This window comes from Alligator sinensis, unplaced genomic scaffold (assembly GCF_000455745.1).
Source record: "Alligator sinensis unplaced genomic scaffold, ASM45574v1 scaffold1008_1, whole genome shotgun sequence".
In the NCBI taxonomy this organism is placed as follows: Eukaryota; Metazoa; Chordata; order Crocodylia; family Alligatoridae; genus Alligator; species Alligator sinensis.
In genome coordinates, this window is record NW_005842013.1 from 1,190,677 (window position 1) to 1,197,031 (window position 6,355).

Consider the following 6,355-nt stretch of genomic DNA (forward strand, 5'->3'; position numbering starts at 1 on the left):
CCCAGTCCTGCCGGTGCCCCTCACTCCCGACCTGCAGCTTCCCTGCTCCCCCCCAGCCCTGCGGGAGGGGGCCTCCAGCTGCCAGGGCTATGGGCAGGTTGAGTCCAGCTGGCGCTGCCCCCCATTCCTGTCCCGTGAGTCACTGAGCTCGCTCCCGTGTGTCACATCCTGGCCTGGCCTCGGAGCCCAGGATCCTGACCCCTCCGCGTGCCAGGACGTGAGCCCCGCAAGGAGCCCGGACGCCTGGGTTCTTTCCGCGCTCTGGTCCTGCGCTGGCCGGGCACTTGTACTTTTGATTTCTCTGGCCAGGCAATTGTAGTTTTGATTTCTCTCCTTCTGCACAGAGAACCCCGCGTCCGGGCTCCCGGCCTCGCTGCTCTACCCCCACCCCGGGGCTGCGGGGCACCATCAAGGCTGGCGGGGGCAGGGGGGCGGAGAGGCGCCATTCCCCAGTGCCAGCAGGCACCTGCCCCCCTTGCACCCCATCCCCTCCAACCCCTGCCCCCCATAGATTTATCTGCATCCAGCTGTCAGGACCACTCCCACCCCCCTGCCTGGCTGCATGTTAGCCACATGTGTGTGTATATGTGCACGTGCATGCTGATGCACGCACACACACACACACAGAGGCATGTGGTGCCCTTGCCTCCAATCACCCTCCCCAGCTCCCACCAGTGGAGTGAAGCAAAATCCCGGGCATGTGTTCAGATTAAAAAAAAAAACACACCTAGACAGGGATTGGAGGATCCAAAAAAAGAGGACATGTCTAGGAAAACCTGGACGTATGGTAACCCTAGACATAAGTGACACGGGGGTCCTAATACCTACAAAGTTTCACTCAGTATCTAACGTGATGAAACATCATGGGAACTTGTGACCAGGAGTAGTTATCCAGGCCAAAGAATACAGGCCAGACGACAAAAAATTGCAATGGCTTGTGTGCCTTTAGGTGGTTAATAACCTGAGTTACTTTACTTCCAGGGACCTTCAGGATGTCCTCAGGACAATGTACTATTATAAGAATATGAACCAAGTTATTAAAACTCGCTGTATTTAGCTTCTGTAAATTCTAAACTAATAAAAACTGTTAATCCTTCACTTCCTTCAATAAGAAAAATGTACCCCTGACTCTAATCTTACTGTAAATGGAGAAGGGATTAAGCATGAGCAAGACTATGTTAGCCATGGAGAGTTTAAGTAAAAAAAAAAAAGGCCTGAATTCCACAGTGATCCAGCAAAACAGGGTGGAAATTAGCTTTGGGTGCTTTATTGATTTACATATGCAAATTTAAAATAGCCACAGTATTCCTTGAATTATTTCCTTTTAATATTAGACCTCATTTGCTGTATACTTACGTTCTTAATTTTAGCATACTATAAAATGTTATTGCTATTAGCTGGGACTTTTGGCATTTGGAAAGATAAAGGTAGTGGTTTGGAATATGGATAAAAGCATCGGTTTCATGTTTCTACTACAAGGATTAGCTGTAAAATAGTGAGTGATGATAACAACCCAAGGTGCCATTTCTATTGGGAACAGAGGCAGTGTGCGCACACATTAGGGGAAAATCCTGGCTAGCAGGCACTGGTAGGAAGAATGATTACAATTGGCATCCTTTCGCCTGTGAGGGATGGTAGATATTGCAGCCTATGGCATAGATTGTGATTATATTTACCTATCAAACTTAACATGCGTATCTTCCTTGTCCCCATCGGTTTCTTCATTCTCTACAAAACTTTAGGAAATATAAGAAATAGAGATAAATGAATTTGGGTCCAAAATAGCCATATTTACTACCTAAATATATATAAAACTGTAAGACCTAGCTACATATATGCAGTGCTGCTCTGTTAAGTTCCAGTGGCAATGCAATAAAGGAGAGGATGTCTGGAAAGTGATCCAATTCCTAAGAATTGCACCATGAGAAAGGGCTCCATTGTTGCCAGCTGCCGCAGCTCTGGGCAGGCCGCTTGCTTAATACTTGCAGGTCATCTCATAGTTTGACCCTTTGCTGGAATTATTACAAGACGTCTCATTTTAAACTAATAAGTTTTTTACTGCATGAAATAAACAACTGCTGGCTCTATACAGCAGGAGCCTCTGCGAGTCTCCTTATATGGTACAGGAAACAAACCCTGGGTTAAATATAATTTCTGCATGAGTCGGCAATCCCTTTTCCTCCCTTGTGGGTGGTCATCTTTGCTCCTGCAAAATTCATGCGTTTCCAGAAGGGTCTGCTTAATTGTTTTCCCTTCCAAATGAAATCAGAATCTCAGAATCCTAGCAATTAGAGATGGAAATAACCTAAGAGGGCACTGACCTCATGGATAGGCCCAGAGCAAGACTGTGGTTTGTTCTCTTCATATGCTCCAAAAGCTTTAGCCAGGGCAGTTTTAACCATCCTAAACCATTAGAGGCAGACATGCCACATTAGCTTCCACCCTCCCTGAGTGCCACTCTGATCCCCTTACCCCGCCCGATCTGTTGCTCTGCTTTCTGCTTTCTTCCCAGTACTCCCAGCCTAATCTGCTACTTTGCTTTCTGCTCCCAACCCTATTTACCGCTATGCTCCCTCCCGGATCTGCCGCGCGCCCCAGACAAGGGCTGCCCATGCCACTTGGGGCGCATTTTTACCTAAGCAATAGGACTTCCATCACTTCTCAGACAAGTTAATTTCATGATTTGCAATATTTGTCTGGTAAATTTTCTTTTGGTCAAAATAATTCCTCCAAGGCCCACTAACGCTCTTTACAAGGGAAGGGGTATCCCCATCAAAGTGATCTTGGGAAATTATGTTCTGCTGATGTAATCTTTTCTATATATTCAAATAAAACCTAGCTTTCTTTAGGCACCCTCATTCCCTCTGCTCCACTAGCGATGCTGCCTTATCACTTCACTTGTTTCTCTCTTGCCCTTCTATCTTTCTGCATTTTCCATGTTGCCTTATTTACTTAAAACAAGTTCCCTATTTCATGACACCAAACTACCCTCTTCCCAGCCTTCAGCTCACACCAGAAGTTGGTTTGAAATAATTATGGAAAAATAATTGCTAGAAATTCCACTAAATTGTCTCTGTGATTTTCTTGACCATTTTTTCTACCCCTTTTCAAACACATTTTTGAGCTCTCATATTAAAAACATTTGTAAAATTGTATTCTTTATCATTGAGCCTTTGCATAAAGGCTGCCTCTTAATCAACACCTCATTTATTCGCTTGTCGCAGGCTGTTAAAATGGGCACCAGAATAAGAACCTAAAGGTAGGTTGTGATAACATCATGTCTTTGAAGTTTCTAAGCTGTCTCAGTATCCATATGACATGATCATCATTATTGCTTCCACTTTTTAGCTAGAGATTGAGCTTTAAAGAGGTCTTCTACTCTCCTAGGGTTTTGTTTTGCTGAGAAAGAACTGCAGAGTTTCTGGGAGTACGTTCATTTTGCCCCAGTATAAATAAGCTTGGAAATATTTTTGTTTTTATTTGATGCTCTGATATTTTCTTTTACAAGATATCTTAAAAGAGGTCAAATGTCATGTTGTCCCAAACTCTAACAGAGTAGTGATCAAATGTTATTGTTCTTCACATGGAAATTTGTTTAAAAGAGGATGTGGTATGTTTTCTTATGGCTTGGGATGTAATGTTATTTTTACCGATTATTGAGTTACACGAAGAACATTTGTGTAGAACTGTTTATAATTTTTGTGCAACAAAAATGCATGTAGAAGCTTGCAGAAAAGTGAAATGATTTCTAACTAACTTTGTATAGGTTATACATGATTCAGAGTTAATACAGGCAGTCCTCGATTTTCAAGGTTTCGAGTTACGTTTTGTACTTACAACGTTTATAAACTGTTTCAACTTTACAATGCCAGTTTCGACTTACAACGCTTGATCCAATGCAACGCCATGACAGCAAACAAGTTTGCTGCGTTGCTCATCTCCCTGGAGAACATCTGTCCAAACTGTCCTCGGACACTTTCTTTAAGAAAGCCGACAAGACTCCAGAAAAACCTGCAGCCGAGACTCCTGAGAAGACTCCTGAGAAGACTCCAGCCAAGAACCCTCAAAAAGTCCAACCAAGAGTCTTTCAAAAAGTCCAGCAAAGTCACCTCAAATAAGTCTTTTCAAATCAATATGATTGCTATTTACAATAAAAATATATTAAAAACATTTGTAAAATTGTATTCTTTACTATATTACTCATCTATAAATGATCAAGTACAAAATTCTGGGGTATCTTTGGTGAAAATAGGATATCGGGCCCTGGTTCAGGAACCAATCCCCCATTTATAACATTGTTTCTTATGAGAAAATTGGTTCCGAGTTACGATATGCTTGGTTGGAGGGCAACAGGGCAGGCCCTATGAGAAGAGGCTGAAGGACCTGAACCTGTTCAGCCTCAGCAAGCGGAGGCCGAGGGGGGATTTGGTGGCTGCCTACAAACTCGTTAGGGGAGATCAGCAGCAAATAGGAAGGGTCCTATTCCCCCCAGCAGTACCTGGGGTGACAAGGAACAATGGCCAGAAGCTGCTGGACAATAGGTTCAGGTTAGAGATTAGGAGGCACTATTTCACTGTCAGGGTAGCTAGGATCTGGAACCAACTTCCTAGGGAAGTGGTCCTTGCTCCTACCTTGGGTAAATTCAAAAAGAGGTTGAATGAACACCTGTCTAGGGTCGTGTGATCCCAGCGTGTGCTCCTGCCAGTGGCGGGGGGTTACCCCGGCGTGTCCTCCTGCCAGTGGCGGGGGGTTAAACTAGATGATTTATTCAGGTCCCTTCTGACCCCTAACTACTATGAAACTACGAAATGTTTCGACTTAAGACGTGGTTGTCAGGAACCAATAGCGTCGTAAGTCCAAGGACTGCCTGTATACTCTTTTATTAGTCTATTCTATGAATATCTACACTTCTTTTTTTTTTCTTAAGAAACACTATGTTTTCATTATATTTCATTTAACATTTCCCAACCTAATTTATTTTGTCCACAGTTCTTCAATGACCTACATACAAGACTATAATAAAAAATAAAAAAGCAAGCATGCGATAAATTAATGCATTCGCGTTTCAGCTTTAAAACATCCAATCGGGTCATCTCTGTTTTTCTCAAATATCCAAGTTTTTGGCATGTCGTCTCTTTTTGTTATATTCAGGTTCTGTATTGGTTATTTTTTTATTCGGTAAACAGGTTATACAGTCAATGGCTAACAAAAAAACTTAAGCTTGGGTCGGCCGTAGCACATAGTCCAAGAAATGTCCAAAGCTTCTCTCTCTTCAGCCCATGATATGCCAAAACATTTATCTGTCACTGGACTCATCTATACAAGATGCTATGTTGCAGTAGCAGCGCACTATGATAACGTAGCATCAGCAGTCATGAACCATGACACCACAGGTATGTTGCCATAGCGATGCAGTCCAGTTATACAGTGATGTCACGTCACTACAGTGATGTAGTGGCAAAAAAAAAAAAATAATACATGGCCAGCATGGCACAATATGGGCTGTTACTGTGCCATCATTTAGGACTTCCAAAAGGCTAAATGATGGCACAGTAACAATGGCACCACACGGCCATGTGTAAACACAGCCACCGATATTGATATTCTAGGCTCCCTCATTAGCATTTATCCACAAAATGTCATGTATCCTTGCAGCCTAAATATCATTTATTTCTGATCTCTACTGCTATCTGGGCCTTATAGCCATCTTCTCCTCTGTATCATTTAGGTATCACTAACAACAGGCCCCTAACACAGTTGTTTTATTCAGTTTTATTCACCTGCCATTGCCTGGAATAGAGGATATTACAGACCATAAGGGTGGCTCCTTTATATCTTCCTGAATCCTCAAGGTCTGCTGGGGCACATCTACAGAGCTGATCACTGAGGCCTGATCTGGGCAACTGGATTGGCATGTTGCAAGAGCTACCAGTAAATAGGCATTTTTTTTTCCATGAGCAGATATATAGAATGAGTTACAAGGAGGGTTATTCCCTAATCTCAGGGATGAACAAACTGACTCTTCTCAGCTTTTTCAACTTGTCCAGTTATCTTAAACCAAAGAGTATGGACAGGCAGCAGAAATGGATTGAAATTAGTTTACTTACTCAAAGATGAAACAATTTTTAAGTCACAAAGATAAGCCTCTCCTGTCCTCTCTTAGGGAGGAGGGGAGTGAAGACTTCAAGCTCCACCACATTCCTCATGCTGGACTGAATTGAGGAAAAAAGAGGAAAGAAACCAGCAATTCACTTTGTAGGGAGTGAAGGGAAGGTATTATCTGTTAGTATGATCCACCCCAAGAGAAACACCTGCTTGGCCACATTTATGAGTTCTTTAGTTGAGATAAATGCAG